Genomic DNA, 19,118 nt, shown 5'->3' with positions numbered 1-19,118 from the left:
GCCTAATTTTGATCTGTTTGGAATGCGAGATTACAGTAATCCAATGTGATTGGACCAAATTTAGAGTAATCAAGTTGAATCCAATCTAATATAATCTTGCATTCTAAATAGGTATGAAGTTTTTATAATTATTCTTTTATGCATGCAGAAAATGGAAATCTCTTAATGCTTCTTATATGTGATTTCAATCTTCAATGCTAATTTGTTCTACTTTCTCAGTCCTTATATGCCTCACCGCAAGATGCTGGTTCACGGGAAACACCAATTTTGGATCGCAAAGAAATAAAAACCGGTCTGGACGGCTGCTTGCTGAGAAGATCAGCAAGCTGGTCAGTTGAGTGGACATGAGTAACTCATAGTTCCCATTAACAGCCTGACGACAAGGAAAGTGAAAATCGATTGCTCTGTGCTTCACTATTTGAGAATGAAAAACCAACCCATAAATATGTTGCACAATGTTATCATAGTAAATGACCTCACCGGAGGTCTGGTGCACAAAATACGTAGCTCATATAGAAGAGAGCGTATCCAACACTTCTCAACAGCAGTGGGCTATTATTCAGTTTCAGTAGATGAGCAAGCAAGAGATAGTTGCTTTCAAGAACTCCACGAAATAAGATTACTTCTAAGAAAGACAATATATGCAGTAGTACAAGTGCGATATCTTTGGTAATATCTTTATTACCAATCCAGTTAGTATCAGAAAAGGCATGAAGAGACAAAGGAGGTTATCATTGAAGATGAATACCATGAGACTGAGCACCTTTGAGATAACAAAGAACCCGCTTAACATCAGATCAATGAACAGAGTTTAGCTTGTGCATAAACTGAGATAACTTATTTATAACAAAGGCAATATCCAGACATGTGATGGACAAGTACGGTAGATTACCCACAGCCTATCTATAAACCATAGCATTTGAAAAATTAGCACCATCATTTAGAGAAAGAGAAGTGCCCAAAGAAATTGGAGTTTGAATGGGATTGGCATCAATCATGTTGGTGCAAGCAAGGAGATCTCGCGTATAATTTTGTTGAGACAAAGGTACCCCTTTGTAAGTATATAAGACACATCAACACCAGGAAAATAATGAAGAAGAGCCAAGATCATAAGTGAATACAAAGTAATCAACTCGCAAACATTATTATTGATCACAATGGAATTACTACCAGTCAAAACAAGATTATTAACATAAACCAGGAGACAAAATGTAAGACCTTGATGAGTGTAAATAAAATAATGAAGTAACATATTGAGAGTTTAGGCCAATAGTGTTAGGAAATTAATAAACCTAAAAACCAAAATTTGTGTATATATATATATAATATTTATATCTACAAAATAAATATAAATATAAATATCTCTCTGTGTATTAATATATAAAACAATATATAAATAATTATAATGAAATAAAGAAGAAGAACTCATAGATATTGTGTTTGTAGTATAATTCCAAACAAATTGATCTTTATATATCGATCAAAGCAAGAGTTGAACTTTTTTTTTTCCTTAAGATAATATCCACTTTGCTATAGTGCTCACAGTTTTACAGTGATTGTCTTCCAGGATACAATGATTACTTCTTTGAATAATAGCTTTCCAAATTCAAAGAACAATGAACCAGACAAAGATTTCAATTATCTCTATACACATGTTTGTTAATTGTTTTCATTGCCTTCAACAATAGTCCCATATGGTATTTATAGACTTCAGAAGGATATCAAGAAGAGACATGATGATTCAAATAGACATATTGTTTCAAGAGAAGACATATTGTTTTAAGAGAAAATACATTGTTTTATAGAGAAAACACATTGATGGGGAAAAGACACATTGATTAGAATATAGATAGACTTATGGAAAATATTACAACTATTAGTGATGAAACGATGTAAGTTGTAACTTTTTTGTAAAAAAGTCATAATGTTTCAAAAATAATTTTTATTCATTATAAATTTCTAACAATCCCCCACATAAATAAAAATTGACATGCTTAAAGAGAATCCACTGGAAAGTAATTGGTTTAGGAAAGATAGCTTTTGGCTTTGAATATTCGTTAGTGACAAACTATCAAATTTACAAGCTAATAAATGAACATGATGTCTTGAACTTTTAGCCATTGTTGTAAACCAAGACAATAGAATTCATACAATTACTCTCTTAAATATTGTTGGTTCTTTCAGTTGTGTTCATTTTGGCCCTGAACATTCCTGTTTTTTTTCATGAGTGCTCTAGAAAATTCAAGCCTATGAAAATTCTCATAGAAGTTGCCCCTTCACACTTACATAGGTGACGTCCTATTAAGAGTTTCCTTTAAAACCCCATTTGGATTTCCAAAGTATTGCCCCATTTGGATTTCCAAAGTATTGAAGTCATTAAAAGCAATGCTTATCCTAACACACATTACAGACAACACTAATTGTCATAGAAATGGATAGAGTTATATAACTATTAGTGTTTTTATAGACTCAGTCAAGATTTGGTTGTCCCTTTGAACTTAGATCTTATGATCTCTAGTCAACTAGGTAGTGTTGCCATCAAGACAACTCTAAATTAATGGCTTCAATCCCATTCACCTCGATGAATAGTAAACTTGCTCATTTGTTAAACCTTTAGTAATTGGATCCCCAAGATTATCCTTAGATTTCACATAATCTATAGATATTATTTCATTCGAGAGCAATTGTTTTATAGTATTATGTTTTCAACGTATATGTCGAGATTTACCATTATAATTTTGACTTTATGCCCTTCTAATAGCATATTGACTATCACAATGTATGCAAATAGCAGGTAGAGGTTTTGACTATCTTAGAATATCCTCTAGAAAATGTCGAAGTTATTCCACTTCTTCTCCAGCTTTATCTAAAGCAATAAATTCATATGCCAATGTGGACCTTCCAATACAAGTCTGCTTCGAAGATTTTCAATATACTGCTGCACCTCCAAGCATAAAATCATATCCACTAGTGGATCTTGAATCATTTGAGTCAGATATCCAATTAGCATCACTGTATTCCTCAAGTACAGCAAGATATCTTATATAATGTAATCTATAATCCATGGTATGTCTTAGATATTTAAGAACTCTAATTATTGCTGTCCAGTCATCTTTACTAGGACTACTTGTGTACCTACTCCATTTGCTAATTGAGTAAGCTATATCTGATCTTGTACAATTCATAATGTACATTAGGCTACGAATGATTCGAGAATATTCTAATTGTGATACATCATTCCAGTGATTTTTATACAATAGAAAGTTTGGGTCTATTGGTGTTTTTGAAATACAATCACTATCTTTGTCTTACCTATTAAGCAACTTTTCAATATAGTGTTTTTGAGATAGAATAAAATCATCTTGTGTTTTAGAAATTTTAATTCCCATAATTACATTTGGGATACCCAAATCTTTCATCTCAAATTTACCAATCAAAATTTTCTTAATGGCTCGAATTATTTCTTTAATGCTACCAATGATGAGCATATCATCTACATTAAGACATACAATGACATAACAATATTTAATGTCTTTCTCATAGATACATTTATCATATTCATTTATTCTAAACTCGTTTGACTTCATTACATTGTCAAACTTTTCATGCCACTATTTTGGAGCTTGTTTTAAACCATATAATGATTTTACAAGTTTACAAACTTTATTTTCATTTCTAGGAGCTACAAATCTTTTAGGTTGCTCTATGTAAATCTCTTTATCTAATTCACCATTTAAAAATGCTATTTTTACATCCATTTAATGTATTTGTAAATTCTTTAATGCAGCAATAGCAATTAACATTCTAACAGATGTAATTCTTAAACTGGTGAATATGTGTTAAAATAATTGATACCTTCTTTTTGTTTGTAGCCCTTTGCCACTAATCTAGCCTTATATTTATCAATTGATCCGTCAGCTTTCAGCTTTTTTTTTTAAAGATCCACTTGCAACCTAAATGTTTACTTCTAGGTGGAAGCTCTATGATTTGCATGATGGACTCAATTTCACTATTAATTGCTTCTTTCCATTAAGGAGCTTCAGTTGTAGACATTGCTTCTTTAAAATTCTATGATTTAGTTTCTAACATGTAAGTTAAAAGTTCCTGACTAAAAGATTTTGAAATTTTCATTCTTTTACTACGTCTTGGCTTACTGTCCATTTCCTTTTGATTTTCATTCTCATTGTAAGTTCTTTTTGAAGAAGGATCATGGCCATTTTACAAGGAGATACATCTTCATAAAAATATACACTTCTAGATTCAATAATTGTAGTAACATGCACATCAGAAATTTCAAATTTATACCCAAGGAATCTATAAATATTACTATTAATTGCATATCCAATAAATATACAATCAACAATTTGAGGTCTTATTTTAATTCTCTTAGGATGAGGTATTATTACCTTAGCAAGACACCCACACACTTCGAAATATTTATAGGTAGGCTTTCTTCCTTTCCATAACCCATGACGTGTCATATTAGATTTCTTATTAGGTATCTTATGAAGAAGCAAATTTGCAGAAAGTAATGATGCCTCCACATATTTTGAGGTAAACCAAAACTTATTAACATAACATTCATCATCTCTTTTAAAGTTCGATTTTTGCGTTATGCAACACCATTAGATTGGAGTGAATATGGAGCAGTGGTTTGGTGAATAATTCTATATTTATAACAAAATAAATAAAAAGAGTATCATATTCATCACCTTTATCGCTTCTTAACACCTTAATCTTTTTACGAAATTGATTTTCAACTTCATTTTTATATAAATGCTTTCGAAGCCTCATCTTTGGATCTTAATAAATACACATAACAATAATGTGTACAGTCATCAATAAATGTGATAAAATATTTTTTACCCTCTCTTGTTTGCACAAGTTTTAAATCAAATATATTACTATGAATTGAATCTAACAATTGAGTATTTCTATCAATAGTATGAAAATGTGTCTTTGTTAATTTAGATTCAACACACGTTTCACATTTATAATCTAAATCAATATCAAAATTTCGTATTAAATTTAAATTAATTAATCTTTTCATAGTCATATAACTAACATGTCCTAATTTACCATGCCAAATATTAGAAGATTCAATTAAATAAGCAGAATTGTTAATATTATTAATAGTAGGCATTACACTCATTACATTAAGTTTAAAAAGCCCTGGCTCAAGTAACCTTTATTCACATACATACCCCCTTTCAAAAGTACAAATTTATCAAACTCAAAAACCAACTTAAAACCATTTTTACTAAGTAATGATCCAGTTACAAGATTTTTTGCGAATATTAGGAACATGTAACACATTTCTGAGGGTAACTTCTTTCCGGATGTCATCTTAAGTATAACCTTTCCTTTTCCTTCAACTTTAGAAGTAGATGAATAGTTATTCTTCCTCTTGATTTCGATTTTGATAAGTAGTGAACATATTCTTGTTAGAACATATATGGCAAGTAGCCCCAATGTCCAACCACCATGACCTTGGATTCCCTACCAAGTTGGCTTCAGAAACAACAGCAGATATATTCATCTCATTGACATCGTTAGAAAGATTTTCAATTTCAGGGACATTGGCATGAATGATCTTTCTCTTTTTGTTCTCTTGGCCCTTACGATTACGATAATCCTTAGTGCGATGCCCCAACTTGTCATATGCAAAACATTTGCCATTGAACCTTTTAAATCCACCGCCAGTAGACCCTCCATTGGAACTTTGATTTTCAAATTTCCTTTTCTTGTTCTTGTTGGTCTTATGCCTTTGTTCCACTACATTTTCCTTGCTTTCCATCGGATTTCTACTTTTATTTTTAGAAATTCAATTATCTTCTTCTATTCTCAATCTCATAATTAAGTCCTTAAGCCCCATCTTTTTATGTTTATGTTTTAAATAATTTTTGAAATCCTTCCTAGATGGTGGCAATTTTTCAATCACCATAGCCACTTGGTAAGACTCACTAATTTTCATTTTTTCAGCATGTATTTCATGAAAAATGAGTTGGAGCTTTTGGACTTGATTCATGACACTCTCTGAATCAACCATTTTAAAATCCAAAAATTTACCAACAACAAATTTCTTTGTGCCAGCATCTTCCATTTTATATTTTTTCTCCAAAAATTGCCATAAATCTTTTTTAGTTTTAACACTACTATATATATATATATATATTATATAGTGTGTTACTTAAACCATTGAGAATATAGTTTTTACATAGACAGTTTCAATGGTGCCATGCATCCACTGTTGCTACCGTTTGAGCATTAGTCTCATTTTCATTAAGCACGGGAGCAATCTCATTGAAAAATTTGGCTAGATTTAAAGTAATAAGGTAAAATAACATTTTTTGTTGCCGATTTTTAAAATTAAAACCACTAAATTTTTCAGATTTATCAGCATGACCAAAAAATATAGGTAAAGTAGTAATAGGTAGAGATGCATTAGATGCCACTTTTATAAAAGAAAATGTTACCAAATAATTACTAATTAAGCAATAATTAAACTAAACGAATAAATTTAATATATGCAACAGTGTATAAATATATGTACAATATAAATATTTGAAAAATCTAAGGATGCAAATATAAAATATTTAATTTCCACTCTAATACTTATTATAATACAAAAAGATATGCTTTATATATAAAATACTTGATAAATATTTGAAAGAAATAAATATAATATATAATGAACACTATACATGCAAATATATATATCGAATATTAATATATGATATTTAATAAGCACTGCACGACATGTAGATATTAAATATATATGAAACATTATCTAATAACTACACAAGTACAAAATATATGTATACATATATCTATATATATATATATATATGAGTGCACGCAAACCAGTGAAATAGAAATAAGAGGTAGGAGTTACAATAAGACTACAACTGTGTATGTATTATTATATCAAATAATAAATATATATATATATATATATCAAAGAAGTGATAAGAAGATATATATATATATATGGATAAAATTTCTAAATTTCACTAAATGTATATATAAACAATGCAAAGAGTCCAACATTTCGAAAGATTATTTATCAAATTTAATTTATTAATATAATATTGTCTTAAAATTGCTAGGAAATTAATAAACCTAAAAATCAAAACGTGTATATATATAATATTTATATCTACAAAGTAAATATAAATATAAATATCTCTATGTATATTAATATACAAAATAGTATATAAATAATTATAATAAGATAAAGAAGAAGAACTCACAGGTTTGTATTATAATTCCAAAAAGTTGATTTTTATATATCAATTGAGGCAAGAGTTGAACTCTTTTTCCTTAGGACAATATTCGCTTTGTTACAATGCTCACATTTTTACACGATTTTCCTCCAGCATACAACGATTACTTCTTTGAATAGTAGCATTCCAAATTCAAAGAACTATGAACCAAACAAAGATTTTAATTCTCTCTATACATACATTTGTTAATTGTTTTGAATGCCTTCAACAATAGTCTCATATGATATTTATAGACTTTAGAAAGATATCAAGAAGGGACATGATGATTCAAATAGACACATTGTTTTAAGAGAAGACATATTGTTTTAAGAGAAGATACACTATTTCAAAAGAAGACATATTGTTTCAAGAGAAGAAACATTGTTTCAAAAAAAAAACACATTGATAGGGAAAATACACATTGATTGGGATATAGACAGACACATGGGAAATATTACAACTATTAGTGATGAAACGATGTAAGTTGTAACTTTTTGTTAAAAAATCATAATTTTTCAGAAATAATCTTTATTCATTATAAATTTCTAACAAATAGTGCATAGATAATTTCTATGTTTATAATACCATGCCCACGTGCCTGTTTAAGATCATACAATGCCTACACAAAGTTTAGCCTGTCCTCATCAACAATTTAAGAGGTTAAGCCATATAAACATCTTCAGAGAGATGACCATGCAAAAAGGCATTGTTTATGTTTAACTGACAAAGAGTCCACCACTGAGGAATAAAAATGCACAAAATAATATTCACAATTGTATGCTTAACATTTGGACTAGTGCACTGAGGAAATAATACTCACAATTGTATGCTTAACATTTGGACTAGTGGTATCATGATAATCCAAACCAAGTCAATGGTGATGTCCTTTGACAACAAGTTGAGTTTTATACTTGTCGGTTATGCCATCAAAAAGTCACTTAGTTTCTAATACCCATTTGCATCCAACAAGATTTTGATAAAGTATAAGGTGGGACAAGCTACCATGTACTGTTTCGCAACAAAGCATTATACTATTCACTCACTGTAGCATGCCAATGGAGAGAACGTAATGCTTGGGAAACATTAGTATGTTCAACCATGGGATCATGAGATATGAAACATGTAAAATTTTTTAATACAACAAAAAATTTAGAATTGAGCTTAAGGATATTATTTTTAGAGTGGATTACAAAAGTTGAACAAGGAATAATAGAAGTACAAGGGTTAATAGTACCTTAAGTGGACGAACCCATACTGGTTGGCATTGGTGGAGGTAGAGCCGAAGACGATATGGATGAATGATCCAATGTTAGGTTGGTGGGACCGATTCAACCATGTTGCTGTGGTAGAAAGTGACGTTGAAGAAAAAGAAGCCAAAGTAGTGGGTGGCACCAGTGATTTAGATGAACGAGTCAGAGGATGGAAATGAGCTGGAGTTGATTTTGGGAGTGAAATAACTAGTAGGTCTAAAAAAGAGAAGACCGAAAATACTGGGTTAAGAATTGGGTAACAGAGACAAGGTGTTGAGTAACTTGTAGGAAAAGATGGACTTAACAGAAATTGACATGACAATAAAAATAGAGACACTGGATTAAAGGATCAAAACATTTACATGCACTTTAATTTAAAAAGTACCTTAGAAACACACAAGGAGATAAGCGAGATTTAAGCTTGTTTGCAGTGTATGGTTGAAGCCACGAGTAACAAAGGCACAAGGACCCTAAGTTTTTTATAGTTACTTGAAGTCTTAAAAAGAGTTTGAAATGGTTTGGCCACTGACAATATAGGTGCAAGTAAGCGATTAATTAAGTATATAGTAGTTTGAAAAGTAAAAGACAAAAAAAAAAAAAAAGGTAGGAAAGCTTGTTTCATAGGTGTGAGGCTAGGTTGTGCCTTTATAAAGTACCCATTATGTTTAGGGGTATGTGGTGGTGTAAGAAAATGATAAATACCATCAGTTTCCCCAAAAAAAAAAAAAAAAAAAATTAACTTCATAAACTCATAACCATTGTTGGAATAGAAAGATTTAATTTCCTTTTGGAATATTTTTCAACAATTGCTTTAAACTTTAGAAAAATAACAGTCTAAGATTTTTGTTTCATTTGATAAAGACATATATTTAGAATAACGATAACAAATAAAAGATAATACTTAAAACCATCTTGTGAAACAATGGGAGAAGGTCACCGAATATCTAACTAAATTAAATCAAGGGGAGAAGAACTGTGTAAAGACTAAATAGGGAATGGCAACTTATGCATTTTATTAATTTACAAGTGTTACATGACCTGGATGGAGTAGTAGATAGTAAAGGTATACAACATTGTTTAATTAAATGATGAAGAATTTTAGAGGATAGATGATCTAATATTTTTTGTTAGTCATGCATGCAAGCTTTGACATTTGTAAATGCAAGGTGAGGAGAAAATAAAGTGGATGCTTTTGTTGGCCACTCGTAAATAGCATCCCTCTACTGGACTTCTAGTAGGAGAGCCCCTGTATGAAGATCTTTCACATAAAATGAAGTGGGTGAGAATTGAATAGGAACATCATTTGAAGCACATAGTTTATAAACAAAAAAGAAATTTTGTTTCATATGTGGAACCTAAAGAACATCAGACAATTAAAAGGATTTAGTAGGATGAGAAAGTTGGGTATCGCCCATGTGAGAAATAGGAAGAGTTGTACCATCTCCAAGAATGATGCCTTTAGATCCATTATGATCCGAATGAAATGAGAAATTAGCATGATAGAAGGTCACACGATGAGATGCACCTGAATCCACGACCCAAGAATTGGATGTTGAAGAAGGTGGTGCGGCATAGCAGAAGCAGGATTGAGGAATTGTAGGTTTTAAAACAAAAAACACAGGAAAGATGAAAAAGAGGAAATCTGAAGCTTAATCTAATGCAAAAACTAATCTTCATTCATTCATGGGTAGAAAATATATAAAAACAAGTTTATAATAGTAATTCATCTACACTGCAGTAATCATACTGCCATAAGTAAAATCATACGTTGGCTACATAATACATTAGTTTTTTTGCTAAAAGATTAGTTATAAGCCAACTAAATATTTCCATAAAATAAATATCAAAAGAAACTAATGACAGCACTGTTGTTGAAAATGCTAAGATTTCTTAATGTTTCGAACCCGTTTCTTAGCAATGCTTTTGTCAAAATATCAATAATATGGACCTCAGACCCATAATGAATTAACTTCATTTAACCATTTCTTTCAACTTCCCTCACAGTATGATATTTGACTGGAATACGTTTTGTTCTTCGATGTCAACCTGGATTCTTTGCAATGGAAATTGCAGACTTGTTATCATAATATATAATCGTAGCTTCTTCTTGCCTTTTATTTAAATCAACAAACAACTTTCTTAGTCATAAAGCTTGATTCAAAGTAGTTGTAGCAGCAATATATTCAGCTTCAGCTATGGATTGAGCAACTGAATGTTCTTTTTATGAATTCCATGAAAATAGGCTTGAACCAAGAAAAAATAAGTACCCTGAAGTACTCTTTGAATCCTCTATGTTGCCAGCCCAATCGCTACCAACATAGGCTTTCAATTTGCCTTCACCTTGCTTCGAAAATCAAACACCATAATCTGCAGTTCTTCTAATGTACCTTAGCACTCTTTTGGCTGCAGAATAATGAATATGTAATGGAGCATGCATAAATCTAGAAAGAAAACTCACATGAAACATAATATCAGGTCTAGAAATAAATATAGCAAACTCAAAATATGGCTTCTATAAGCTGAAACTTTAATCTTGGCTGCACATCTTCAAGTTCAAACTTCTGATTTTGAACCATTGAAGTATCAATTGGATTACACCTCTCTATATCAAACTTTTTAAGTAGTTCCACAACATATTTCTTTTGGAATAATAAAATGCCATGACTAGATGGACATCTCTCCATGCCTAGAAAGTAGTTCAGTAATCCTAAATTGTGACATTTCAAACATCTTTTCCATTTCAAACTTAAACTCCAACACATTTTGTGAATCTCCTCCCGAAACAAACAAGTCATCAACATATAGAAAAACAATTAATTTTTCATCATTTGAATTTGACTTCACATATAAAATAGGCTCATTCTGACGTCTTTTAAATCCTTTTTTTCATAAGGTGCGAATTAATTATGCCAACCAAGCTTTAGGAGCTTGTTTGAGGTCATAAAAAGCCTTATGTAGCTTGTAAACTTTGTCTTCCTTTTCTTGAACAATAAAATCGTCAGATTGTTCAACATACACTTCTTGTTGCAAGTAGCAATTTAGAAATGTAGATTTCACATCTAAATGGTATATTTTTCAACCCTTTTGAGCCGCAAGAGCTAGTAGTAATTTGATTGTCTCATGCCTTGTAACTGTTGCAAATGTATCTCCATAATCAACATTTGGTTGCTGCACATAATGCCTTAACTACCAACTTTGTCTTATGCTTGTTTATTGTACTATTTGCATCAAGTTTGGTTTTAAATATCCACTTCACTCCAATTGCCTTTTTACCTTAATGCTTGTTCACTAATTCCAAAGTTTTGTTTTTTTGTTTATCATGCTGATTTCAATTTTAATGGCCTCTCTCCATGTCTTAAATTTATTTACATCACAGAAACTAATTAAAATAACCAAATGCTAGGCTGCATCTCTCATATAGATCAGTTAAGGATCTCGTATCTCGGACTCTAATAGCATTATCATCATTTGAATCATCCTCCTCCTGAATTTCATCATGTTCTTGGATAAACGTCTCTTCTAAGGTCTAAATTTCACTCTTTTTTCAATTCCAAACAATAGTCTCATCAACTTTAACATTCTTACTAACAATCAGTTTGTTAGTCTTCAAATGATACACTGTATACCCTTTTATATTGTTGCTATAGCTAATAAAGATTCTCAAATCTTCTTTTTGATCCAACCTGTCTTTTTTAATTTCAGGAACATGTGTATAATAAATGCTCCACAGTAGGCTTGACTCCATACCACACCTCATATGAAGTTTTGGATTCCAATGCTTTAATTGGTAATCTACTAAGCAAATATACTAAAGTATTCACTGCTTCGACCTAAACTTTTTTGGTAATTGTTTCTCAAACAATAAACACCTAAACATCTCCATAATGGTCCCCTTCTTCCTTTCACTAATCCCATTTTGCCAAGGAGTACAGGAAGAAGTTAGCTAATGTTGAATTCCAATTTCTTTGCATTACAACTCAAACTTTTGAGCTGTATGTTTAGTTTAATTATTTGATCTTATTGCCTTGATGCTACACTTTGTTTGATTTTCAACCATAGTTTTAAAACTAGTGAATATCTCAGTAATTTCAGATTTTTGTTTTAGGAAATATGCTCAGCATATTCTAGAGAAATCATCTATGAAAGTGAAAAATATTTGTTGCCATTGATAGAATTTTCACTCATAGGTCCATTTATATTAGTATGAATCAATTGAAGCTTTCCAAAAGCTATCCAAGCACTTTTCGAAGGAATTGGCAACCTTTGTTGCTTACCAAATTGACAAACTTCACACACTTCTTGATTTTTGCTAATAGCTGGCATATCATCCACCAATTGCTTTTCATGCATAAGATTTAAAGAATCATAATTAAAATGACTAAGCTTTTTATGCCATAACTTAGATTCATTACCAAATTTGGCATAAAAAGCATTGTTTTTATTCTTGTTCCACTCTACTACAAAGTTTTTATCTTTCATTCTAACATTTAGAATTTTACTTCCATGTTGATCATATATTGTGCAAGACTTATCTTGAAAATTCAAAAAATACCCATTTTCAAGCATTTGTCCCACACTCAAACAAGCTTTAATTAATTTTGGGTATATATAACACATTTGAAATGGGTTTAGTACCTGTTGAAGTTTCGACAGCCACAACTCCTTTATCTTGAACTTGAATAAAATCTTCAATTCCAATTTAAACTTTGGAAATAAGGCTTTTGTCTAAGCTCTTGAAGAGATTAGCATGATGAGTCATATGTTGAGTGTAGCCACTATCCACCAACCAAGCTTCTTTGCTGTGATTCTCTATATAACATGTATCAACAAATAGCCTTTCCTCATTTTGCTGGGCTTCATCAGCAACTTGTACCTGGTATGCTTGTTGCACTAGTCCTCCTTTGTTTTTGCAAACTTTCTCAATATATCCAAGTTGTTTGTAAGTCTTACATTAAACTTTAGGCCTAAACCAACAATATTTTTCAAAATGGTTGTCCTTTTTGCAATGAGAACACTTTACAAACTTCTTTCTTTCACCATATCTATCTGTACCAGCACCATGTCTTCCCTTGTTATTACTTCCTCCACCTTGTTACTTCCTATGGTTATTATTTGTTAGAGCTTTTGTGTTTTCATAGTGCTAAAAAAGCACTTTTTGAGGTCTCTTCTTATCTTATAGATCTTCTTTATTTAGTTGCTTGTGAACTATTAACAAGTTCTGACAAACAAATCCGATCCAAGTCTTCTGACTCTTCTAAGAATGAAAATTTTGCTTCGAACTTCTTTGGGCAAGTTGACTAGCACTTTCTCCACTACTTTTTTATCATTTAGCTCATCTCCAAGAATTTTGATCTGGTTTATTACCTTCATGAGTTTGTTTATGAAGTCTTTCACCAGCTCAAAATCCTTCATTTTTAAAGTCTCAAACTGTCTCCTTAAATTGAATACTTGTATCTATCTCATTCTTACACTTCCTAAGAACTCTTCTTTCAACTTGTCACAGACCTCTTTGGTTGTAGTGCAAGCCATAATTCTAGTGGACATCACATTTAAAACACCAGCATGTAAAGCAGATAAAGTCTTAAACTTTTTTATCAACTTTCTCATTATGTTGCTTTATTTGTGCAACAGTGAGATTTACTCTCAAAGGAGAAGGATCTTTGTTAGTTTCCATAGCTTCCCATAAATCAAACATTTTAAAGTAAGCCTTCATCTTTATAGACCACATGGCATAATTTTCTCCAGAATATATAGGAGGTGGTGGAGCAGAAAAATGAGTGTAAGCTAATGAAAAATCAAGGAAAGGCAAGATAAAGGTTTTTTGTATTTTTCTTAATTTTTTTTTTTTTGCTATATCACATACAGCCCCTCTAAGATCATAGCTCTGATTCTATTTTATAGCTTTTAATACAAAAAAAACACCATAAAAATGAAAAAGATAAAACTAGAGCTTAATCTAATGCAAAAACTGATTTGCATTCATTCATGGGTAGAAAATATATAACAAGTTTACAACTGTAATTCACCTAATTTTGAGTTAAACCCGATCATATTGCCATAAGAAAAACCATACTTTGGCTATCTAATACATCAATTTTTTTTAGCAAAAAAGCTAGTTATAAACCAAATAAATATTTCCATAAACTAAGTATCAAAAGAAAGTAATGACGACAATAAAAGTGTCATTACTTAACAAGAATAATCCATGGTTGTCGAGGCTACGAGTTAGGACAAAGAATGGATGGTACGAGGATTTAGACTAGGAGACAACCAGGGAATAATGGCAAGAAGTTTCCCATAGCAATGAGCATTGTGTCTTCGTATGCCATAAATTGACAAACAAGGTAAGAACTAGTTGAATTTCACATAGACATGGACCCAGACTGAGAGGACAATCCAGAGTCGAAATTAGATGGATTGTTGTATGAACCATGATTATTTCCACAAAATTGAGAAGATGAACGTGCATCACTATTTTGATAAGAAGAGTTGTAATTTTGAGAGCCATAATGGCTAGCAAAATTAGTAGTAATAGGCATGAAGAAACGGTGGAACTCTGAATGGTACATTTCAGAATAACGTCATGGTCAACTAGCTTGTTATGTAATTTGGCAAACAAGATAGGAGTATCATGAGCTCAAGGGGTAGCAGATATTTCTTTATATTGTTCCCAAGACAATTAAGTAAATGAAACACGATCTCATCATCACCTAGAGGCACAATGGCCATGGCAAGTGCATGCCTATGTTTAAATCTTCTGCATATAAGAAGAAATTTTTTGTGAGTCCTTACTGAGAGATTCAAGAAGTCTCATTATACACCCCTGAGATGGTTTGGCATAGTGATTCACAAAGTCTCATTATACACCCCCGATATGGTTTGGCATACATTGCAGCAAGTTTTGTTAAGAAAGCTTGGAGGTTGTTATAGAAGCGAAGCCAAAACTTCAAAGTAAATGATATTGATAAAGTTTATGCAATTTTTCTAGAGTTAGGTAGGATATAGAGATATTGGGATCATTGCGACAGTCATGAGATCGATCAATATAACTCATAAGATTGTAGCCAATGATAAGGGAAAACCATTGGGAGTGCCACAAAGAGAGTAGTTGTGAATGGTAGCTTGTGAGGCAACATTGATACTGATAAGCATATCATCCGGTTGAGATGGAGAAGATGATCGTGGGGAGAGAGATCTTGCAGTAGTAGTAGTAGAATCGCTGGTGGCCATTTAAAAAGAAAAGCTTACTAGAGTGTTAGGGATTAATACCATAAAGGAGAAATGACTGTATGATGCAAAAGGCTTCGCCCTTCTGATTAACAAATTAATAGTATATAGTGCAATAATATATATTTATGGAAATAAATCAATACATAATCAACAAGGAGAATACACAAGATATTTAAGATTTTAGCCACAAAAAAAAAGATGTTTTATATTATGCAGGATCTCTTTCTATACAACTAAGCTTATTTAGACCTCAGACTGATCAAGGAATTTGACATTCTTTTGACTATTAGAAGCTAATAAAGTGAAAAGAAAATGAAATGCAAAAAGAAACATACAGGAGTATTTGTAATTATCCCAAAAAAGATGGATAAATTAAGAGACCTAATTTTATTGAACAACTAAGCTTCACTGAAATCATTGGAGTAGAGGAAACTCACAAAACAATATGAACAATTCTCAAACACCATAAAAGCAGGGCCTTAAAAACATATTTGAAAATTCATTTCTCCGCCCTCCGCTTCGCTTTGTCCACTACACATGACTGATTTGCCATTGGGTTTTCAAGTCAAGTACAAGGCATTTGTTTTCCTAGGTTTTCAATAGATTTTCTCATTTGGTCTGTTGCACTGCATAGTTTCAGTTTCTTACATGCATTGCTTGAGCCTTGTTTTCTTTCCCCATTTTATTTATTTATTTATTTATTTGGTAATACTCTCTTCCCGCTTTTTATTAATTAAGAAACTTTAACTAGATCTCATTTAGGAAAGACTTTAAAAAAAAAAAAAGAAAGTAAATTCAAACTTTTCTTTTGGTATAATTCCATTAGAAAGTCCCCCCCCCCCCTCCAAATAATGAGGAGTCATACATTTTGCTAGGATTTATTTGAGCTGTGTGGTTGATTTCAAGCGAAAATGACTAGTCATTCTTCTTCTTTTTCTTCTTTTTTTTTTTTTTTTAACATAATGAACAGTCATACATTTTGCTGGGGTTTCTTTGAGCTTTATGGTCGATTTCTCTATTTATGAAAGTTTCTTATTCTGATCTCTTGTTTCCTTTTTATTCATCAAGCTCTTTCTAAGATACTCTTTATAATTGATCCTGTGAGAATACAAAAACAAAAATCGCAGTCCAATAAGTCCATGAAATCATGTTCCAAGTTCCAACTCAACCACTTAAAAGTGACTGTAAATAGCCCAGAATTTATATATTCCTATTTCGATTTTCAAGGGTAAAGATTAGTACTTAATGCTTCTATATGTTCATTTAGATCACCCAAGTTTCTTCCCTTTATCAATTTTATCATATTGTGATTTGATTTTCTCTTCGAAAATTCAACCAAAATGTTAGAGTCCAATTCAGACACTCCTTTAGCTCCTCAGTCCTTAAGAGAGCTTCCTGATTATAAGCAATCCATGAAACTGAAATATGTAAAAGCTTGGCTACCTTTTCCTCATCACCCATGTAATGTATCTTTTCCTATCAACTCTTGTTTTTCTTATAGCTGCACAACTTTCCACATTCACACTTCAAGATCTCCATGACCTTTGGGACCATCTTAGATCTAGTCTCATTTTCATTATCCTTTGCTCTACTCTCTTAGTCTTCCTATTGAACCTTTATTTCCTCACCCAACCCATCCTGTTTACCTTGTTGATTTCTCATGTTTTAAGCCCGAATATGCTTAGAAATGCACGAGGCAGATATTCATGGACATGTTTCATTTGATAGAGACATTCATTGCTAAAAAACTCGAGTTCTTATGGAACATTCTTGAGAGATTAGGGCCTAGTGAATCCACGTATCTACTTGAACCCCTCATAAGGGTCCCTTTTAATCCATGTGTGGCAGAGTTAAGGAAATAAATTGAGGTAGAATTGTTTGGTGCCCTTGATACCCTCTTTGAGGAATCATCTGTAAAACCAAAAGATATCAGGATTTTGATTACAAGTTGTAGCTTGTTTAATTTAACACCATCTTGATCTACTATGATTGTCAATCATTACAAACTTCAGGGAATATTTTTACTTATAATCTATGCGGCATGGGATGTAGTGCTAGTTTGATCTCTATTGATTTCGCTAAGGGTCTTCACCAAGTCCACCTAAATTCATATGCATTGGTAATTAGCATGGAAAATATTACATTGAATTGGTATCTTGGGAATGCTAGTTTCAAAGTGCTTGTTTCGAATGGGAGGGGTTGTAATCTTACTTTCTAACAAGTGGTCTGACAAAAGTCGATCCAAGTATCTATTGGTCTTATTATTAGAATCCAAAAAGGTGCTAACAGCAAATGCTTCTCTTGTGTAACCCAACAAGAGGATACAGTAGGGAAGATTAGAGTCTTTGTCAAAGGATATGTCATGGCAATAGCTGGGGATGCATTGAAGACCAACATCACTGACTTTCAGTCCTCTTGTCTTGCCAATGTCTGAACAATTACTCGATCTGGCCATACTGGTTGGCAAATAAATATTTAAGATGGTAGTGAAGCCTTACTTCCCAAATTTCAAATTAGCTTTTGACCATTTCTGTATTCATTCTAGAAGAAGAGCTATTTTGGATGAATTGGACAAAAATTTAAAGCTTTCTGATTGGCATATGGAAACATCAATGATGACACTTCACAGTCTAATAACTCTCTTTAGTACGAATTGGTTTATACAAAAGCCAAGTGGAGTATGAAGAAGAGAGACAGAGCATGGCAGATAGCATTTAGCTCTCAGTTCAAATGTAACAGTGCAGTTTGGAGACTCTAAGGACTATGAAACATGCGAGGGAGAAGAATACATGGCTGGATGAGATCTACCAATTTCCAACAGATGTACCAAAAGAGTTAGCCATTAGGTTGATGTTTAAGGTGGCATGATCAAAACTATTCTACTAGATCTTGCTTTTCGGCTAGAAACAAGAAAATGCTCGTTTATTTTGTGTCAAGTTTTGAAGAATAGAATGGTTTGGTCTGTGTTTATCAATTGTCCTATTAGACACAGTGCTATACTAGCTAAGAAATTTAGGATTTTTTATTTTTAGTGTAGTTTAGCGTTAGATTATGGTAGTTAGGCGGCTTTCCTAACTTAAAGAAAAAAAGAAAAAAATAAAAAAGCTGTCTAGTATATCACTTATTTGTTCTGGTATAGGATATAAGGAGGTGCCTAACTCTTTGTAATTCTCATGTTCTTTTCAACATTGAAAATAATAATAGCTTGATGCTTCTTAATCAAACTTCAACTTCAATCCCGTTGATCTCTTATAAATGCTTGTGTTTATTAAAGTGTATAAAAGTCCATCTTTTATAAAAGTTTGAGTTTTATAAAAAATGGTATTTTAACATTATATGAAAAAAAAAATTAAAAAAAAAATTCAAACAAAGG

General features: G+C 31.8%; 1 pseudogene; it reads left to right on the top strand.

The window, feature by feature from the left end:
- Positions 1-17,085: 17,085 nt before the first annotated feature.
- Positions 17,086-18,613, top strand: LOC107421220 (3-ketoacyl-CoA synthase 11-like; annotated as a pseudogene).
- The last annotated feature ends 505 nt before the right edge of the window (positions 18,614-19,118 follow it).

This window comes from Ziziphus jujuba, chromosome 5, assembly GCF_031755915.1.
Source record: "Ziziphus jujuba cultivar Dongzao chromosome 5, ASM3175591v1".
Taxonomy (NCBI): domain Eukaryota; kingdom Viridiplantae; phylum Streptophyta; class Magnoliopsida; order Rosales; family Rhamnaceae; genus Ziziphus; species Ziziphus jujuba.
The sequence above is the reverse complement of the archived record's forward strand: the minus strand, read 5'-3'. Positions and strand labels throughout refer to the sequence as shown.